The sequence below is a fragment of the Bubalus kerabau genome, chromosome 10, assembly GCF_029407905.1.
Source record: "Bubalus kerabau isolate K-KA32 ecotype Philippines breed swamp buffalo chromosome 10, PCC_UOA_SB_1v2, whole genome shotgun sequence".
In the NCBI taxonomy this organism is placed as follows: domain Eukaryota; kingdom Metazoa; phylum Chordata; class Mammalia; order Artiodactyla; family Bovidae; genus Bubalus; species Bubalus kerabau.
Genome location: NC_073633.1, coordinates 63,264,880 through 63,286,740, shown reverse-complemented (window position 1 = coordinate 63,286,740; position 21,861 = coordinate 63,264,880). Strand labels below are relative to the sequence as shown.

The following is a 21,861-nucleotide window of genomic DNA, read 5'->3' as shown; positions in this document are numbered from 1 at the left end:
GTCAACAAATTTGGCTATGCTTGAGCAACAGGTTATTTCAGTGGTCTTTGACACATTATAAGCTCTCTAAGGGGAAAGCACAGTGCTTCTTATTTATTCTTTACCCTCTCCTCATCACTGTGGATGGTGATTGCAGCCATGAAGTTAAAAGATGCTTGCTCCTTGGAAGGAAAGTTATGACCAACCTAGACAGCATCTTAAAAAGCAGAGAAATTACTTTGCCAACAAAGGTCCCTCTAGTCAAGGCTGTGGTTTTTCCAATAGGACATGTATGGATTTCCAATCCACATGTATGGATGTGCGAGTTGGACTATAAAGAAACCTGAGCGCCAAAGAATTGATGCTTTTGAACTGTGGTGTTGGAGAAGACTCTTGAGAGTCCCTTGGACTGCAAGGAGATCCAACCAGTTCATCCTAAAGGAGATCAGTCCCGGGTGTTCATTGGAAGGACTGATGTTGAAGCTGAAACTCCAATGCTTTGGCCACCTGATGCAGAGAGCTGACTCATTTGCAAAGACCCTGATGCTGGGAAAGATTGAGGGCAGGAGGAGAAGGGGATGACAGAGGATGAGATGGTTAGATGGCATCACCGACACAACGGACATGGGTTTGGGTGGACTCCAGGAGTTGGTGATGGACAGGGAGGCCTGGCGTGCTGCGGTTCATGGGGTCGCAGAGGCGGGCACGACTGAACTGAACTGAACCCTCTCCTCCTGGGATTCAAACACTGATGGATGGGGGAGGAAAGGTGTCATGAATTTCAGAGGAGCTCCAGCAGGCAGAGCAGGGATGTATAGTGGTCAAAGAGAAGGAGCTCTTATTGCAGAAAAGCGGCATTCACAAATAAGAAATTCTCTGGTTAGGACAACCCTTCCCTTTTTCTTGATTTTATCTACTCACTGTGTCCTCTTCACACCTGTTATTCAGATGGTATTATTTTAAATATAAAAAAAATATAAACCATTCAAACTCCATCTCACTCACTTAACTTCCAGCTAGTATGTGAGCTTTGAAGTGGTATTTGCCTCCAGCTTGAAGCTTGAGGATGCGCATAATAATGGATATCTGGTTGCCAAACGTTTGGTTCTCACCAGGAATGGTGATTCGGTCACTGAAAAAAATGTTGACCTGAGTCTCTAATTTAATGAATACCTACTACATTTCACACAAATACCGGAAGGCTTCCTGGATTCAATCAGCCATACTAAAATAAATAAATAAATAAGTAGGCTTTTTTTTGTCCTAGTGGGCCCAAGAAGGTACCAATCTACATTTCCCACTTATCTCACTGTACACTCTTGTCCAAATTCTACGCTTCCCTCAGACTGGCTTAGTCCCAGTTCCTGCAACAAGCCAGGTGCTCCCCTCCTCCATGTCGCTGCTCATTCTGTTCCCTCCGCAGGAACAGCCACCCCCGCCTCCCCGCCACCTCCTCTAGTTTCACGGGCTCCTTCTCATTTAGCTGAAAGGTCAGCGGTGGCAACCTCATTTAGAAGCCTGCCTTAGCACTTGACCTTTAACGTGTTTGCCTTGTTCCTTGGCTCTTGCCTTCTAGCCCATCCATCTTCAGGTCCAGCTTCCTAATTCCCAGGGGATGGGGAAGTCCTGTTCCTCTAGGTCGTCCAGTCCCATGCACGTAGTAGGTGCGCAGTAAACGCTCACAAAGAGTTTGACTACTATGTGCTCTAACGCTGGGTCAAGTAGCAGAGCGAAGAGTGCCTGTCTGTTCACCTCCTTGCCAGCTCCCTAGCCCAGCCCAGCGCATCCAACCGGAGGCTGGGGACAAGCCCGCGTGCTTCTCTTGCCGCCCCCGCGGCGCGCGGAGCCCAGTCACGGGCGTTGGAAATTCCGGCGCGTGCCGGCGCGCTGGGCCGGGCGGGGGCGGGGGAACCCGTGGAGTGAGCCTGTGACGTACGGGGGCGTGGCTGCAGAGCCTCCGCCCCCTCTTCCTCGCCCTCTCTCGCGGGTCGGGGTTACATGGCGGCGACTGCGGCAAAGCGAGAGCCTCGGAGACGCCGCTGCCGCCAGCACAGCCGGAGACCTGAGCCGACACTGGGGGCTGTCCGTGGGCCCCGCACTCCCTCGATGAGTCGGAGAAGTCCGGTAGGTATATGTGTGTGCGTGTGCGGGGCGCGCTGCCGGAGCGGCTCAGGAGGGCGCCGCGGCGGGCCCGGCGGCTGAGCCGGCTCTCTCCTCCATTGTGTGTGACCCTCCGGCGGCCGTCGCTCAACAAAGGCGCTTTTGTTCCGTCTCCCGCCCGCCCTCGGCCCGCCCGCCGGCTCGCTCTCTCGGGCCTGGCCGGCGCGTCCTCCCGCGGGCCGCCGGCGGCGGGCCGGGGTCCCCGCGTGGGGCCGGCAGAGCGGCCGGCGCGCCCCTCCCACCCGGCACGCCCCTCACGGGCCGGGGTGCCGGGCCCGGCAGTGCGCGCCCGCCTCGGGCCCGGCTTGCCGGCTGCCTCCCGACCGCTTACGTCTGGCTCCGCAGGTTCGAAACCCGGCCCGGCCGGCGGCGGGCTGACGCGGGGCGGCGGCCGGGAGGGGCGACCCGCCCCAGCCGCGTGAGGTGGCGCGGAGTCTAGCCTTCCTGGCACGCCGCCTTTCGAAATGCTCCCGCGTCTCCTCCCCCATCCGACTCCGGTGACTCGGCCTCAGCTGACTCCGGCCGGGCAAAGTCTCCCAGTGCACTCGGCACATTGCGTAGCGCGCCGGTCACTCGACTCGGCGCGGAGCCCCGAAGTCCTCTGCCCGAGTTGAATCTGGCCGCTAAGGAAGTACAGAAAAACTCCTCCAAATCGGAATTCCTAATTTCTTCCTCCTCCCTTTACTACAGCCTTGTCTGAGCTGCGTTCGGGACGCGCAGCGGTGGTGGTCCTTGAAAGTCCCCAAATGAAAACTTGTTTTGTCGGTTCACTGAAAAAGAGCTTCCTCGCTTCTCGGTGCATTTTTCTCTGACTTGGTGAGGTTCGTTGAAAAGTAAGGATTTTTTTGGCCGCTTTTTGTTCCTTGATTGGTAAGACTGGTTCAGGTGTTAGGTGGGAGCGTTCCGAAGCAGGATCTTTTCGATTCCTTTCCTTTTTATTTCTACCTTTGCTCGCTCATTGGGAAAGGTCCACTAACGTGAGGTACTGCATTTGCAGCACAATTGGTGCTCTTTTCCTTCATCGCTAAAAATGCCCTCCAAAGTCAGTCTGAGTTTTTTTTTTTTTTTAACAGATACAAGATGATTTATCAAAGGAAAGAAAAATTAACAGGGGACAAAATAGAGCGATAACAGCTTCAGAGTACTTTTCCGATTGTTTGAGTCGTCTAGCCTTGTTATTTTTTAAAGCTCTGATTGGACGCATCCTCTCTCTTGAACGTTGGGGAACTGAAATGGAAAGAGTAGTCTAATTAGAAGATTGAAGGGATCAAACAGGACTGAGCCCTGAAAGGAAATTGCCTCTAGAGTTTCTTCTTAGAATGTCAGATATTTATGTTTGAAATATGCTTGGTAATCGGTGGCAGAGACTACATTTCTTGAATGGGTAGTTGTTCAGACATGTTTAGGAAGGGCTTGCTATGTGCCAAGGAGCAGAGAGTCCTTTCACATATATGTGCTACATCACTGAGTAAGAATTGCCTTTTGAAACTTGTAAAATTGCTTATTGGTGTCCTGAATTCAAGAATTGCAGTCGTCTAGCAAATATACCATATTTGAGCAGGAGGTGTTTTAATCACCTAAGAATTACTGTTAGAAAAAGAGCTCTGGGAAATGGAGGATTATTTATAAAAACCTTTATGACCATATTTTGTAGTTCAGTTATTTGCAAAAGAGGATTTAAAATGTTTGCTACTTTCTGTGATTAAGAAAGAATCCAGAGAAGATTGATTTGAAGATCAGTTAATTTTGCGATAGAAAAAGTACATGTTCTAATGACAAATGTTAGTACTAAAAGTGTTGCAGCATTTTGCATAAGTTCGTTTAAACATCGTGAGAATTCATAACTGAGAAAATAGTAAGGTTTGCTGACTCAGGGTACATTGCTGAAGGGGATGGGGTCGGGTAGGAGGAAGCTTCCAAGTGCTGCAAGTTTTGAGTTGGGTGATGACTCATCCTGCCCACGGACTGCTACGTGGCCCTTTTTTTTATACACTGTATTTTTTTTTTTAATGATAGGCTAAAATGCTCCTGTCTACATTATAATTCTCTCTCACACAGAGGAGCCACAGATTCTCTAAAAAAGTAATGGCTTCTGAAATTGCATTTTAAAGGGATATCTTATATCCTGCAGGTGGAATTTGGTAACATTTGTTGAAAAGAAAGGTAAAATTAATTGCTAGTCAGTTGGGGCAATGAAATATTTGATCCTATGGGTTGGCCAAAAAGTACATTTGGGTTTTCCTGTAAAATGTTAGGTGAAAACCGGAGGGAACTTTTTGGCCAATGCCACAGCAGTTGCTTGGCTATTGATGAGAGAGGTTTCTTACGGATTTTTTTACAGATAGTACTTTTATGGTATAGATAGAAATTAACCTTTTTGTTTTCATTGGCAATGTAAAAGTTAACTTTGTACTATCTAGAAATTAGTTTGTGTTGTAAAACTACAGCAGTGTTTAATCAGATAAAGCTCTGAACATGAGCATTTCACTCTGGTGGAATTATATATAGTGCTTTCTCCTTTTTTCTAATCTATATTAATGTAATAGACTATAATATATAATAATTTAATTTAAAAGTTAAACTAGGTATTGTTATAGGTGCTATTTTTTCATCAGTCCTTTTCTTAGATAAGCTGATTGTATAGTTCCAAATTTAAGATTTACATTGAAATTTGGTAATAAAATATTTTGATTGTCGAAAGCCATTGTTTAGCAGGTTGGCCTAAAATAAGATTGAGAAAAAAGGGGATTGAGAATAACAATGTGTTTTAAAAGTGAGAAGAAAAACTCACCATTCTCATATTTTTCTTTGTGTATACTATTTATCTTCTCGGTGATTTATTTGAATGGTTTTGTGGGCAGTAAAGTGTATTAATGTGAATTAAATCTTCGAAGAGATTATGGAAGTACATTGCATGATTTATATAGGGGAACTAATAAAGTTTAGTTCAAACTTTAAAATATACTTCCTACTAAAGTAAATATAAAAATACAAGTAGAAAGTATTAAAGACTTTCAAAAGCCTTTTAGAGGTTGAACGTGTATTTCCAGTGTGTGTTTGTGTTTTAAGAATGTAGGTAATTACCTTTCATGCTTAATTCAGAATTTATAAACTGGTTGTGTTAGTCTGTCTTCCTTCTATGAGGTATTATGAAATGATGATGAGCCTCCCTGTTGCTATCCAGTTCTGTGTTTGCATTGCCCACTTGAATTCTGTGTTACTTTAGGGCCCCTGTTAAAATAGAACATGCCTCAATAGTAAATTCTTTGTAGCATTGTTGGCTTCCCACTGTCAGCTCCTTTAGCCTGTTTTGTGGACTCTTAACATTACCCTATAGCCTGCTAGAGATACGGAGATTTTGGTTGGTTTTATTGCTCAGTCCTGATTGAGACTTTACAAAAACAAAAATGTTATTGTAGTTACTGGTTTTTTTTCCCCTTGGGAGTTGCTTTTCATGTGGAACTGATTCCTTTAAAGTAATAGTGGCATGGGCAGAATCCACCAGTGTTTTTTTTCCTTCTGAACTGCATATTTGGAAAGTGTAGTGTATCCCCTCTGATACTTTTTAAAAGGTTTATCTTACATAACATGTCCACCTTTTAAATCCATTTCTGAAAAAGTATACAGAGATTGTAGCAAATGACATTTTCCCATTGATTTTCATTTTCATTTAAATTTGATGTCTTTTTCATAGGGAAAAAAATTTATTTCAGGAAAGAGACTGTCTCTTCAGAATGTGAGATATCTATGTGCATTTAATTCTGTACAACCATAAAACTATAAAATGTTAGTTTTTACGGAGGAGTCATGGACATTTTATCTTCCCCCAGGTACATCATTTGACTGCTCAAGAAACTGAGGCCCATAGTGATCTAAAATCTTGGTACAGGGTGATTTCTGGACCAGTAGTATTAGCATCATTTGGGAATTAAATGCAGAATCCTGACCCCATCTCAAGACTTATTTAGAAGCTACAGTTTAACTGGATTCTCAAGTGATTCAAAGGCATGTTCATTTCTGGCAACACTGCTAAGTGATGCATACATAAGTTGCTCCGCTGGTTAGTGACTGATTTGGAAAACTCAGGTCTTCTGAGTTGCTCTTTCCATTGACCCTCCTAAAAAACATCAAAAGGAAGATTGAGAATCTAATCACTGTCCAGTAGAACTTTCTGTGATGATAGAAGTATTAGTATTTTACTCTGTGTTGTCCAGTGAGATAATCACTAGCCACATGACAGTTGAGCATTTGACAGGTGGCTAGTACACCCGAGGAACTGAATTTTTAATTATATGTATTTCTAATTAATTTATTCTTCGCTGCATGAAGTTAGTGGCTACTATATTGGACAGCACATATTTAGATGATCTTTGCCCACATTAAGTTTAAAATTATTTGAGCTGTAATTTAATAACTGATTAGGCTTAATTTGGGATTCCCTGATGGCTCAGATGGTCAAGAGTCTGCCTGCAATGTGGGAAACCCAGGTTTGATCCGTTGGTTGGGAAGATCACCTGGAGAAGGAAATGGCAACCCACTCCAGTATTCTTGCTTGGAAAATCCCATGGATGGAGGAGCCTTGCAGGCAACAGTCCGTGAGGTCACAACAAAGTCAGACAGGACTGAGCAACTTCACTTCACTTAGACTTAATTTAATAATTTTCTTCTAATTTACAAATTGGAGTGATGGTAGGTTTCTAACTACCTACATCCCTAAAATGCCTAGGTATTAGTAGTTATTATAAAACAATGCCAGTTTTCTGATATACTCCTGTGTTCAATAGTGTAGATAATTTAAGCTGCTGCTACTGCTAAGTCACTTCAGTCGTGTCTGACTCTGTGCAACCCCATAGACGGCAGCCCACCAGGCTCCCCTGTCCCTGGGATTCTCCAGGCAAGAACACTGGAATGGGTTGCCATTTCCTTCTCTAATGCGTGAAAGTGAAGTCGCTTAGTCGTGTCTGACCCTCAGCAACCCCGTGGACTGCAGCCTTCCAGGCTCCTCAATCCATGGGATTTTCCAGGCAAGAGTACTGGAGTGGGGTGCCGTAGCCTTCTCCGAATCTAAGCTGCAAGAATATCTATTTCCCCATTTGTCTCAAACACTTGGATTTAAAAATATTAAAAATAAACTGTTAGGGACTTCCCTGGTGGTCCAGTGGCTGAGACGCCACACTCCCAATGCAGGGGCCTTAGTTCAATCCCTAGTCAGGGAACGAGATCCCACATACCCCAACTAAGAGTATGCATGTCACAACTGAAAATCCCAAAGGCTGTAACTAAGATCTGGTTTGGCCAAGTACGTAAATATTTAAAGTAAATAACCTGTTAAGTAAATGTTCCTTAATTATCTTATGGATAGCATTGAGGGGACAGTTTTTGCCTCTGGCGTAATATCTCCAGGTTTTTTGGCAGTTGTCGATAGCTGCCAGATTGATCTGCCTTTTCTTGTGTTATTTCCAGGTGTAGAAACATTGAGTGGTTCTTAACCTTCCACCTTATGTAGTGGGAAGATTCTAACCCTAGAGTAAGTCAGAGTGACCTGTGTCCAAATCTTGCATGATTTTGGTGAACTTCCTTTATCTTTTGAATCAGTGCTCTTGTTTGTAAAATGAGACTTAAAAGGTGGTGGTCCTGAGTAACAGAAATAGTTTTTTACTTAGAAAATGTGTGTGTGTACTCAGTCATGTCTGATTCTTTGTGAACCCAGAGACTGGTAGCCCTCCATTCTCCTCTGTCCTTGGAATTTTCTGGTCAAGAATACTGGAGTGAGTTGCCATTTCCTTCTCCAGGGGAGCTTCCTGACCCAGGGATCAGACTCACATCTCCCACTTCTCTTGTATTGTAGGTGATTCTTTACTGCTGAGCCACCAAGGAATCCCCACTTAGAAAATGCCTGGCACTTAATGGACGCTCAGTAAATTTGAATTACCTTCCCTTTCCCTTGTTGTCAGCTTCTTACAGCCTGTATTTAGTTTATGTTTAAGATTCTGATTTTAAATCTTGTTGGTTCCCACCAATTACATGACTTCTTGCCTTGCTTCATTCATGTATATCCCTAGTACATTCCTCCACTTGTGCTCTGAATTCCTTCTCTTGATCTTTTTTTTTTTTTTTTTTTTTAAGATTTTTTTGATGTGAACCATTTTTAAAGTCTTTATTGAACTTGTTACAATATTGCTTCTGTTTCACCTTTTGGTTTTCTGGCCAAGAGGTATGTGGGATCATAGCTCCCTGACCAGGGATCGAAGCATCACCCCCTGCATTAGAAAGTGAAGGCTTAACCACTGGACCACCAGGGGAGTTCTGCTCTCTTAACTTCTTAAGGACTCGTCTCTTGCCTGCCTCACGAATTTTGCCCCTTCTATTGGACTGTCTTTGAAAAAGTGAAAAGTAAAAGTACCAATCCAACTCTTTGCAACCCCATGGGCTGTAGCTCTCCAGGCTCCTCTGTTCTTGGAATTATCTAGGCAAGACTACTGCAGTGGATAGCCATTCCTTTCTCTGGGGATCTTCTTGACCTAGGGATCGAACCCACTATCCTAATTGATATGCAGATGTGCTATAGAGCTATACAGTAGCCACTAGCCACATTTGGCTATATAAACAAAAATTATCAGTTCCTTAGTCATGCTAATTACATTTTACTTGCTTGGTATCCATGTGTAGCTATTGGCTTCTGTACTGGACAGTGTAGATATAGAGTAGAAATCTCTTACAAACCCTCTCCTGATTCCACATTTTTCTCTTCTAGCTATTGCCTCATTTCTCCACTGTATTTTCAAGCATATTTTCAAGAACTGTCTTTGTGTTGTTGTTCCACTTTGCTTTGTTCTTCAACTCCAGACTTGTGTCACCATCTCACCACTGAAAGTACTCTAAGTCAAGGTTACCAGTGATACCATTTACCAAATCCATCTTAAAGGATCTTATAGCAGCATTCAGTATTGTTAACAGTTTCCTGCCTATTCACCTGCTTCTCTTAGTTTATGGGACACATATTTTTGTTTTCCTCCTACTTCACACCTTGTCATACATTAACAGGCTTCTCTCTCCTCTCCTGCCTCTAAATATTGGCATATCCCAGAGGTTGATCTGGGCTTCCCTGGTAGCTCAGCTGGTAAAGAATCCACCTGCAGTGTAGGAAACCTAGCTTCGATTCCTGGGTTGGGAAGATCCCTCTGGAGGAGGGCATGGCAAACCACTCCAGTATTCTTGTCTGGAGAAACCCCATGGGCAGAAGAGCCTGATGGGCTTCAGTCTTTGGGGTTGCAAAGAGTTGGACACGACTGAGCGACTAAGCACACAGAGGTTGGTACTGGACTTTCTTCCTCTTCTCTTAGTTCTGTCCATAGATAGTCTCATTCAATTTAGTTTTTAAAATACTATCTCAGTTCAGTTTGGTCGATCAGTCGTGTGTTCTTTGCGACCCCATGAATTGCAGCACGCCAGGCCTCCCTGTCCATCACCAACTCCCGGAGTCTACCCAAACCCATGTCAACTGAGTCGGTGATGCCATCCAACCATCTCATCCTCTGTCGTCCCCTTCTCCTCCTGCCCCCAATCCCTCCCAGCATCAGAGTCTTTTCCAATGAGTCAGCTCTTCACACAAGGTGGCCAGATTACTGGAGTTTCAGCTTTAGCATCATTCCTTCCAAAGAACACCCAGGGCTGATCTCCTTTAGAATGGACTGGTTGGATCTCCTTGCAGTCCAAGGGATTCTCAAGAGTCTTCTCCAACACCACAGTTCAAAAGCATCAATTCTTCGGCGCTCAGCTTTCTTCACAGTCCAACTCTCACATCCATACATGACCACTGGAAAAACCATGGCCTTGACTAGACAGACCTTTGTTGGCAAAGTAATGTCTCTGCTTTTGAATATGCTATCTAGGTTGGTCATAACTTTCATTCCAAGGAGTAAGCGTCTTTTAATTTCATGGCTGCAGTCACCATCTGCAGTGATTTTGGAGCCCAAAAAAATAAAGTCTGACACTGTTTCCACTGTTTCCCCATCTATTTCCCATGAAGTGATGGGACCAGATGTCATGATCTTCGTTTTCTGAATGTTGAGCTTTCAGCCAACTTTTTCACTCTCCTCTTTCACTTTCATCAAGAGGCTTTTGAGTTCCTCTTCACTTTCTGCCATAAGGGTGGTGTCATCTGCATATCTGAGGTTATTGATATTTCTCCCAGCAATCTTGATTCCAGCTTGTGCTTCTTCCAGTCCAGCGTTTCTCATGATGTACTCTGCATATAAGTTAAATAAGCAGGGTGACAACATACAGCCTTGACGTACTCCTTTTCCTATTTGGAACCAGTCTGTTGTTCCATGTCCAGTGTCCAGTTCGAACTGTTGCCTCCTGACCTGCATACAGGTTTCTGAAGAGGCAGGTCAGGTGTTCTGGTATTCACATCTCTTTCAGAATTTTCCACAGTTTATTGTGATCCACACAGTCAAAGGCTTTGGCATAGTCAATAAAGCACCATCTACATGTGAATAATTATCAAATGTATGTTTCTGCTTTAAATATCTCACCTGAATAGACTTAATGTGTCCAAAATAGAACTCCTTCTCTTATAGTGTTATCCCAGTCTCCCCCATCTCAGTAATTGGCACCTAGGAGTTATGCTTAAAACCTATGTTTCCCTGTATCATCCCCCATATCCAATCCATCGCCAGTTTTCTTGGTCTCCAGAATATTTGGGTTGTCCTCGTTTTCTTCCTTATTTCTACCAGCCTGGTCTCAGTCGCCGTTATCTCATGTGGCCTGCTGAAATAGCTTTTAACTGGTCTCTGCTTTCACTTGACCATCTTCAGTGCATTCTCCTCCCAGTAGCTAGAATTATCTTGGAAACATGAAAATGCAACCATGCCAGTTGTCTGCTTAAAATTCTTCAATAGCTTTCTTAGTTATAAAATTCAGAATCGTGCCTCTTTTTCGCATCAGTCCCTGCTCCCTTTACTAAGGACACCGTCAGTACACTGGCTTCTTTTCTTTTCCTCCAAAATTCCAAGTTACATCCTGATCTAGATTGTATTTCTTTCCCCTCTGTTTGGGATCCTCTTTTTCCATCTCTTAGTAGTGCTGCTTCCGTTTACTATTTGGGTTGCAGCATTTTAGATGGCCATTTCCAAGCCACTCCATCAGAGCACTTGGCCAAACCTGAAGTTATACTTACTTGTTGGTCTTTTCTCATTAGAGTGTAAACTGTTTGGAAGCAGAAGAACCTTAATTGTCTTATTCTCCACTGTGCCATAGAACACTGCTTGACACATGCCAAGTGCTCAGTAAATTTTTGTGCACCTATAAAATGTTTGGCTCCCTTAAATTTCTGAAGGGAAAAGTATGTTAAAGATTGCATTGTAGTCATTGTAACATGATTCTGAACTGAGTTTTTTAGCTCTCTGTACATTATTGGTACAGTTGCAAAAACTTAAATGGGATCTGGGTATTAGGTGGTAATACTATGCCAGTGTCAATTTTCTGATTTTGATGATTGTATTCTGGTTATGCGGAAGAATGTCCTGTCTATAAGAAACACTAGGGTTGGGAAGAAAGCTACAGTGTACTTGTCAATACATTACTATTAGAAAGAAGATCGTGGGCTTTGGACTGAAACCTGAGGTTCAAATTCTGGCTCTCAGTGTGTGTGACTTTTAATGCATTATTTAAATTCTCTAAAAATCTCAGGACCCATTTTGCAGTGTAGTTAGGAGGATTTAGTGTAAGAGTAGTATGCTTCATACATAATACATTCTTAGGCTTTCTGTTGTTCTATATTAAAAAAAATCTATTCTCATGTTCAGTGCTGTGACTTCCTTTATAATACAAATTTTTTCATTAATTGCTTTTATAAAAGCTGATAATGTAAGATAAATATGTACCAGATAATGTTATTTATATCCTCAAGTTAAAACTTTTTGAACTGTATTCCATAATGTAGTTCTTAAATTCTTAAAAACTGTATACTTTTAAGTTATAAAGTAGAGCCTCTCAAAATTATTTCAATTAAAATATGTGGGAAAAATAATAAAATATGTGTCTTTGTCTTGAGTAACATGGTAAATTTTTATCTTCTTTGAAAGTGTCAGTGAATCTGTGGTATTTAAATGCTAATGTATTAGTTTGTATTATTATTGATGTAAAAATTACACAAAAACTGCCTAGCAAAATGAATCATTACTTACAATTGGTGATTTATTTAGTTTTCTCTCTTTCTTTCCCTTCACTCCCCTTGATGGGATATTATTAAGTAAACATAATGACCAAAAAGGAACTTCCCAGGTGGCTAAGTGGTAAAGAATACACCTGCCAATGCAGGAAATACATGAGATGTGGATTCGATCCCTGGGTCATGAAGGTCCCCTGCAGAAGGAAGTGGCAACCCAGTCCAGTATTCTTGCGTGGAAAATTCCATGGACAGAGGAGCCTGGCAGGCTACAGTCCATGGGGTCGCAAAGGAGTCGAACACGACTCTTGACTAAAACAGCACATACAGCAACGACAGATGACCAAAAAGGGAGAAGATGTTTCAGGATGAGCCCTGAGCCTTTTTATATTTTTCAGTCTATTTTTCACAGTTTATTTTCACAGTCTATTTTAAACAGTATAAACTACTTCACTAACACTGCAAACCTTAAGACCGCATGATTCAGGTTACCCTCTTGAAACACACTGTGCTCTTATGTTTTACTTCTACATATGCTGTAACCCCAATACATTACTACTTTTGCTTTAAACAATCAATAGTCTCTTAAAGGCATTTAAACGTGTGGATTGGATTTTTTTTTTTTAAGGCTTTTTGCTTTTTCCAATTATTTATGCTTTCTGCAGATCTTCATTTGGTTCATCTTCATGATAACAAACTTCTTTTAGCATTTCTTGTAATGGGAATCTGTTGGACAAATTCTTTTCATTTTTTTCTCCTTGAAAATGTTTTTGTTTTGTCCTTTTTGAAGTATGTGTCCCTCGATGTAGACTTCTGGGCTGGTCGTTTCTTTTGACGCTTGAGAGATGATGTTCTGTTGTCTTTAGCTTTTGTGTTTGTCTGCCTTTGTTCCTATTGTTTTTCCCGAGTATATACTTTTTTCTCTTTCATAGTTGCTTTTAAGAGTTGCTCTTTACCTTCCCGCTCTCTGACTTTCAACAGTTTATCATGTGCCTAGATTTTTCTTTGTATTTATCCTGCTTGCAGTTCATTGACCTTCCAGGTCTGTGAGTTGATGTCTTTATCAGTTTGGGGAAGTTTTTGCCCATTGTCTCATCACATACTTCTGCCCTGTCAGCTTTGTAAATCATGTCAGCTTTCTGAACTACTTTTCAGCCTTGCTGCTGGCTCTTTGGATTGCTTGGACATTTTCTTTGATTTCTAGTACCACCTCTGGTTTTCTTTACATCAGGTTTTTGCCCATTTTCTTAGGAAGAATATTTGCCTTATACTCAAGAGTGCCTTTGAGGGATTTATCTCATACTTCCTGTCTTGACCTCCACCTTGAGAGGGGCATCCGTCTTGGACAAAATGGATGCCCATATACTTCATGAGGTTTTCTCTCAGCTTTTCTGACTTGGCTTCAGACTTGTACTCTCAGTGAAGACCCACGGGGAAGGATTGGCAGGTAGGGCTTGTAACTGGGCTTCCTCTGAATTCTAATCTGTTACCTGAACCCGCATGCGGCAAATATCATTGTTTATAAATTTGACTGGTTTCTTCTTCGTCCTGTTAGTGGAAAATATCTTGTTCTCTTGCAACTTTATGAGAAATGAGAATAACCATGGTCTCTTGTGTTAGGAAGGGCTTGATATTTTCTAGAGTTTAGAGTTCTTTGCATCCTTAGCTTTCAGGTGTATTTCTTAATTACAGTTCTGTAGCTAAGAGTCGGACACGACTGAGCAACTTCACTTTCACTTTTCACTTTCATGTGTTGGAGAAGGAAATGGCAACCCACTCCCGTGTTCTTGCCTGGAGAATCCCAGGGACGGGGGAGCCTGGTGAGATCCCGTCTATGGGGTCGCACAGAGTCGGACACAACTGAAGCGACTTAGCAGCAGCAGCAGCTTATTCAGTTTATCATGGTTTATTGGGAGAGAGTAATGGTGTCTTGCAACTTTCTGCATTTTAATCAGAAGTGGAAATCCTGAGTCTTTCACTAAACTTAAAATATTTTGGAGCTGGGAGAGATTGTAGAAATCATGGACTTTAGCTACATCATTTTCCTGATGAGGAACTGAGACATAGTAATATGAGAGGCTTTGTTTACAAAGCTAGTTTCGCCACAGATCCTGGACTAAATTTCAGATCACTTTAGTTCGTGTTTCTTTGTTTTTAATATGGGGTTGGTGACATCAGATGAGAAGTTTTCAGCAGTATCAAACTGTCATGTGACTCTGATAAGAGACTTACGATATATATATATATATATATTTTTTTTTTTTTTTTTTTTTTTTTTTTTAATTTGGCCGCATCAGGTCTTAGTTGCATCACACAGGGTCTTCGTTGCGGCTCACGGTCTCTAGAACTCAGGCTCAATCGTTATGATGCCTGGGCTTCATTGCTCCATAGCATGTGGAATCTTCTGGGACCAGGGATTAAACCTGTGTCCCCTGCATTGGAAGGTGGATGCTTAACCACTCGACCATCAGGGAAGTTCCTACTTACACTATTTTCTATCTTACAAGCTTTCTTGTTTAGGTTTGGAGAAAATGAGAAACAAAGGAGAAAAGATATTCCAGAAAAGCTATATGCCATTCTGAATAATTTTTTTAAAAAATTGGGCACACTCTTAAGTAAGCATGTGATTGTCTCCATTTGGTGGGGGTCCAGACATGTTTTCTGTGGCCTTGCGCAGTGGGACCGTCTTCAGACCCTCACCAGGGTTAGCTCAGAGATGACAGCTGTTGTATTTGATGCCAGTGTGGAAAGCTGTGGTGCTTTCAGATTCTCCTAACGGGGATAAAGGACAGTACAATCAGAGAGCGCTGGCATGATCTTCCGTATCTTCACAATACCTACCTGCTAGGCTAGCAGGACTTTTTACAGAGTCCTGCTCATCTGGTTATATAGGGCACTGCTTCAGTGGTGCAGTCCCTCTCCACTACCTCAGCAAAACAAACTAGGAGCTATAACAGAGCTAACGTTTTTCCGTTTCTCCAGTCCAACTGGGTGGAAATCAGTTGCTTTCTTCGTGTGTTGGCAGACCTATATGTTCACCATAGGGTGAGGCTCCTGGGCTAATGCCTGGAAAGGAAAGCACCATATCTGGAGTCATCACTGATGTTCCCACATGGTAGGTCAGAATGTGATCAAATTCTGAAAAAATTGAGGGTAGAGCTTGTGTTCTCCAAAGCTTTCTCCTACCAAGTAGAATATGTTATTTACATTAATTCTTAAATTCAATAGTGTCTAAGGTGCCTACCATTAGGAACTATGCTCAGAAAATGTCAGTAAAGGTACTTAGTCCCAAACCTTTAAAAATAGAACTGCAGCAAGGGGGAAGGGAGTGGTGCCCTAGAAAATGAAGATTAGAGGATTTGAAGATTAGAGGGTAGGTTAAATGAGATTGGGGATGGATGGCAAAAGACAAAGGGAGGAAAATGCTATAGAAAAGAGAAAGCAAGCCTAGTGGACAGAGAGAAGTCTACTACAATGGAATCTACTGCAGTGGAATACAATGCTCTAGGAGTACGTGCTCCATGAGGCTTTTTTTTTTTTTTAAACTATTTTGATCCCTTCTATACCTTAATGCCTAAGACAGTGCCTGGCATTTGATAAGCACTGAAGGTTTTGTTGAATAAAAATGTAGTGGATGGATGGAAGAATTGAAACAAACAGTGAAAGCTCTTAAAAACTGCTTCTGGGCCATTTTGGGATGGCATTTCCCTACTGCGTTGAAGTTGGTGCCACCGTGTGACCTGCTTTGGTCAGTAAAATATGAGTAGAAATGAAGAATATGATTTGTTGGATGAAGGTTTACGAATCAGTGGGGCAGCCCAGGTGGATCAGTGGTAAAGATCCTGCCTCCCAGTACAGGAAATGCGGGTTCCATCCCTGGGTCAGGAAGATCCCCTGGAGGACATGGCAGCCCACTTCAGTGTTCTTGCCAGGATAATCCTTAAGACAGAAGAGCCTGGCGGGCTACAGTCCATGGAGTTGTGAGCAGTTGGACATGACTGAGCACGCACGACGTTACATATCAGTGAGATATTCTCATTTCTTTCCCTCTGGCACATTGAGTGGCTGTGATAGAGGTGGTATAGCTCCTTCAGGAGTTTGGATAACAGCTGTTTCACTTGTTGCATGAGCCAGATTTAAAAGGTCTTTTTTCTCACTGAGGTTTGGGGGTTATTTGTTACTGTAACACTGTATAAGCTGTCTCTCGACTACTATAGAAATTTGTATTCATTTTTGTTTGGTTGGAATCATTAGATTTCCAAAGGTACTTGAAGAAGAAGGCTGCCCAAGTGTCTTCTGCTTATATATTTGCCCCAGTGTTTCCTTGCCATTGGTTAGGAGAAGAGTCTTAGAAATGACGGCTCTGGCAGGAGGAAGATAGGAAGGGGTTGAAGGGTTATTATAATTATTTTAAATTTTCCAGCCATAAATTTGTAGATGGGATTGTGTTTAATGTTTTATGTTAAATGTTTAATGTTAATTTTATAGCAATTTCAATCACAGTTCCACCATTCTGGGCGTCCTAATATATTAAGTGGGAGCAAAACCTAGTCAGGTTAGAAAACTTGTACTGTGCTTTCATAGGTCATAGACTTTTAGAATTGGAAGGGTATGCCTAGCCGCTGTTAACGGAGAAGGCAATGGCACCCCACTCCAGTACTCTTCCCTGGAAAATCCCATGGACGGAGGAGCTTGGTGGGCTGCAGTCCATGGGGTCGCTAAGAGTCGGACACGACTGAGCGACTTCACTTTCACTTTAGAGATCGTGTGACTAGTTTATCTAATCTGTAAAGTTCTGATATTCCAATGTGAGTACCTAGAGTAAATAGCAACTAGATATGAGCATCAAAATAAACATATGACGTTTATCTTATAATGGCCTTTTAAATGGTTGAAGTGCCTAATGTTAAAATGCATTTAGGCAAAGGTTCAGACAATTTAAGAACAGAAGTTAGGACTAGAAGAGAAGTTTTTAAAAAACTGGTTACTTTGTTAGAAGCCATGTAAGCATCCATCTTTGAAAGTCTGTCTCTGTAGCTAATGGTAGTTACTATAGCAGGCAAAAGCCCCTTAGGCTTTGATGCTTAAGTGTTAAGGTCCTTCCTCTCACACCGAGTTCCTGAGATGATTCACTGACACTGGTTTGCACTTTGGACCTCTTTGAGGCCCACATCCTGAGAGGGGTCCCTGATAACTGAGGGCTACCCTGCATTAGGAGTAAGAGCTTTGTCAGGAATGTGTGTAAGCAAGCAGTTAAGCTGTAGTCTTTGGCTTTCTCTGCCCTAGGAGCTTAGTAGCTTTGATGAGAGCTTGAGAACATGATCTTAGGGAAGGGTGAATTTGCTATAACAACCTCTCTCTGTGCCAGGGTTAGGAAACAGTCCTAGGTGAATGTAAGTAGAGCTCAACCTTTCCCTTCTCTCCAAAAGAGTAACTGAGCTTTGGCTGAGATGTGAGGCTGGCTTAATGCCAGTTAACTCAGGTTACTCGGTTGACCCTGGAGAAGAGCTAAATAGGCAAGAGCTGGTGAGCGGTGGGGGTAAGTGAGTGAGTGAGTGTGATCAGGCCAGATGACCCAAGTCAGCATTTAACCTGAGAAGCAGCAGAATAGAAGATGGAAGAGAATATCAGGCAAGTAACCTTTATATTTAAAGCCCTCACCTCAAACTTGTACTTGCTGACACTGACCAAGTTGTTCATGGATAAGAAGGGAAAGAAAATCGAATTTCTGTAGAACATGGAAATGAGGCTGCTGCTGCTGCTGCTAAGTCACTTCAGTTGTGTTCAACTCTGTGCGACCCCATAGACGGCAGCCCACCAGGCTCCCCCCGTCCCTGGGATTCTCCAGGCAAGAACACTGGAGTGGGTTGCCATTTCCTTCTCCAATGCATGAAAGCAGAGTGAAGTTATTCTACCATCTTTTTTATTTCTTTCTTTTGTGTTTTATGACTTCATACACTTAGGCCTGACTCAGAGTACCTGCATTTCTCTTGGTGATGGAGTGAGCTAAGTGACAGAAAGCAGGAGGCAATTCAGGGAAGAAAAAGCTCGAGGCAACATTTGTGGCTAATGTAGTTTCAGGGAACTATCTTGTAAATGTTGGAAGCTGGTACTCAGCCTGGCTACTCAGAGAGCTTTTACTTCCATGTTATGGTGAATCACTAAAAGAAGACCAAAGAGCCAACTTCATTCTTAAAAATCATTCTCTGCCCTTCATTTTTATTTACCAAATTGTTAAAAACAAAGCAACATCAACTTAGCTAATTAAAACTTAACCAATGATCTCTCTCCAAGCAACACAGTATTAGCACTCAGATTAGTAGGAATGGGAAACATTCGGAGACATAGAAATTAAAAAGGTTGGTGGGAAGGGTCATTTTAAAGTTACTGTCTTGGCTTGGTTTTCCCTTTCCTCCCTTGAAGTGTGTAGAAAGTGCAAAAGGAAGGAGAACTGCAGATCTTGAGTCTGAGCCTTGAACTTTGCTTTTATGAAGTTAAACATGATAGATGGTGGAGAAAATGGTATAAATGAGACATTTCTAGAGGTTGTTGAGGTGGATGGAGGATGCACTGACCAGTAATCTGCTGATCCAGTTTAGTTGCAGTTGCATGCCCGATGACTGCCTGGTGGATGTGAAAGATGGAGGTGATTGGACAAGATCAGGATTTGAAATGTAACTGCTGTAAGGGTCATAGTGATAAGGAAGAAGCTGTTTTCATGGTCACTAAGGAGGAGCATGGGAGGCCTTTGGCTTTTTATGGCTTCCAGAGGCACATATCCTGACTGCTCTAACTAGGTCAGATCACCCAGTGTCTAGGCTCTCACAGCATCCTGTACTGCTTTTTCTCTTCTGCATTCCCTTTTTTCCTATTGTTGTTTGTTTCCAGCGGTACTATAAACTTCATGAGGGCAGGGGTCAAGCCTATTCTTACTTACCATTTTATCTGCAGTGCTTAGGATGCTGACAAGTACGTAACACAATTAGCAAATATTTGCTGAATGGAGGGGACTGAATTGGAAGCATTTACTAGATCCACTTTATCATACAGAGATATGGCATTACCTCTAACTTACTGATTAAGGTGGGCTTACTTTTCAAGCTCCTGGATGAAAAGGTGCTAAAAAGCTTTTGGTCTAACAGATATTGAAGGACTTTGAAGACTACTACTCACAGAGCAGTGAGGCGACTATACAGGCAAGCACTCCCAACCCTTCCTCCGCCACTCCCCCATCCCAGTTTTTTTTATTGGTACAGTCCTCACTGTCTGGTGGAATTACAGTTTAGTTGATAAATATTACATTCTTTCTTTAGATTGTGGTCTCATATTTCTGTCAAGTTTGCTCAAGGCTTTCAGTATAGGCATCATCTGAGTCTGTAATGAGAACTCGGTAGCTCTCAGCCTAGGCACAAGCTCTTACCTTCCCTGAAATGAATTTTTACCCATTCTTTACCCCTGTAAATGATGACCAGTGTCTTTGAGATTTCCGAAAGGGCATTCTCATCCTTACATTTGTTTCTGGTCTGTAATGCTTCTTGATCTCACTGAGATTGAAAGGGGGCCGATATGGATGGAGGTCTTGAGTCTTCAATTCATCCTCTGAATGGAGTTTCTACTGTGATACTTTTCTCGTGAATGAGAGTGGTGGTGTTTTAGCGAAGCGTTATTTCTGCTTGTCTCTGATTGCTGTGTGAGTGAACTAGAAGCTTATGAGAGTACTTAGAGGTTTTAGTATTATGTCAAGTCTGTTAAACAGACATAAAAATGTACATTTATCAAAAACTTAAAACTTGACTGAGCTTTAAGGAATTGTCTACATCAGGGCAAGAGGGATCATTTATCTACTTAGTTTCTGAGTTATTCGTATTATCAGTTTCTCTCTCACACAGTTATTTTTCGTATTTATGGATCTCTCAGAATTGAAGATTTGCTCAGATTGAAGCATATGCTGTTACCTTATTTTTCAGGATCATATATTTTCACATGTGAAGTATATAGAAATATGAATGAAGCAGACAGGGAAATACGGTAGATTCCTCTGTTGTATAGAAGCTTCACCACTGTGAAATAGCTGATGTGTTTTGTCCTAGCAGTTCTTAAGCCACACCTGAAGGTGATTGCAAGTTGTCATGTCTTCAGGTTCAGAATGGACAGCTTTATTTCATTCACTGATAAAGTTTCTCCTGCCTTTAAATAATTATAATTAGCTCTTTGAACCAAGGATTATTGCAGCTGTCCTATTTCCAGTCCTTTCAGACTCATTGGGAAAATAGCATTGTATATGCACCTATACTAGCTTTAAGGTAAAAAGTCAGCAACAGGAAGCCTTTCCATTTAAAGGTCTAGGCTGTATTACATGCTTATAGGCGTGTATTAATACGTTTAAATGAGCTACTGCATTGGTCTCCTAGTTGCTTCTGGAACATGAAACAAATGCTCATCTTAGTGTATTTATTTGTGCCTAATAGCTTTTTGATGTTTTTACTTTTTTCCAATATTTTATGATAAATTTATTTTATTTTGATTTTTTAAAACTTTTTATTTTATATTGGAGCCCCCTCTGTCTATAACAATTACTTCCACATAACATCCTTAAGGCCCACCCACCTCTTTACTTCCTCCCTTAGAGCTTTGCTCCAGTAACACCTTATCAGAGAGACTCACTACCCTCTTTGTCTCTTTTTTCTATTTTATTTTTCCATACCACTTATTGCCATCTAATATCTGTTTTGCTTTTTTGTCTGCCTACGTTTCCGCCTATAATATGAACTCTTCATTTACATTCTACCTAACTCTATAACATTCTAATAATTTGTCATACTTCAGTTGTTTTTTAAAAAATAACACATTAAAGATTGGTTGAAGCATGCTGTGTAATCCCCCCACCCCATTCTTGTTTCTTCCTTCATTCCTAAGGTGATTATTATCTTTAATTTGTTATTCATCAATCTTATGTTTTTATACTTTTGCTACATCTGAATGTACCTTAAAATAGCTTTATTTTGCATGTTTATCCACCTGCTATAACTAGTTGCAGCATGCATATTTCTGTATGCAGTTTGCTTTTTAAATTTAGTGTATATGTGATGATTTCTGCCATCTTCATTTTTACTATTATATAGTAGTTCACTGTATGACTATAACTCATTTATTCTTATTGTTGAAAGTTTAGGCTGTTTTTGTTATTTTGGTATTCCAAAAAAAAAAAAAAAATGAACATCTGTATATCCATTTGCAAGCACTTCTCTAGGGAATTTTCCTTGAAGAAAAATTGCCAAGTCATAGGTATGATATTTATTTATTTACTTATGTATCTACTTAATGCCAAATTGTTTTTTGATGTTCTTATTCTTTCCCAATATTTTATGATAACTTTATTTTGTTTAATTTTTTATTAACTTTTTATTTTAAATTGGAGTATAACTGGTTAATAACGATGTGATAGTTTAAGGTAGACAGCAAAGGGACTCAGCCATACATGTACATGTATCCATTCTCCCCTAAACTCTCCCCTCCTATCCTGGCTGCCACATAATGTTGAGCTGAGTTCT

At 41.6% G+C, this 21,861-nt stretch overlaps 1 protein-coding gene across 4 annotated transcripts in view; it reads left to right on the top strand.

Moving 5' to 3' along the window:
- The first annotated feature begins 1,964 nt into the window (after window positions 1–1,964).
- Window positions 1,965–21,861, top strand: part of MAPK6 (mitogen-activated protein kinase 6) — a 34,109-nt gene continuing 14,212 nt past the window's right edge. Inside the window, exons 1-2 of one of the 4 annotated variants that reach the window (XM_055537954.1) lie at window positions 1,965–2,103; window positions 2,830–2,955. The gene's annotated coding sequence lies outside the window, so the exon portion shown is untranslated. Of the gene's footprint in view, window positions 2,104–2,829; window positions 2,973–21,861 lie in introns of all 4 variants that reach the window. The other 3 variants (XM_055537957.1, XM_055537953.1, XM_055537952.1) reach the window with 3 other exon arrangements.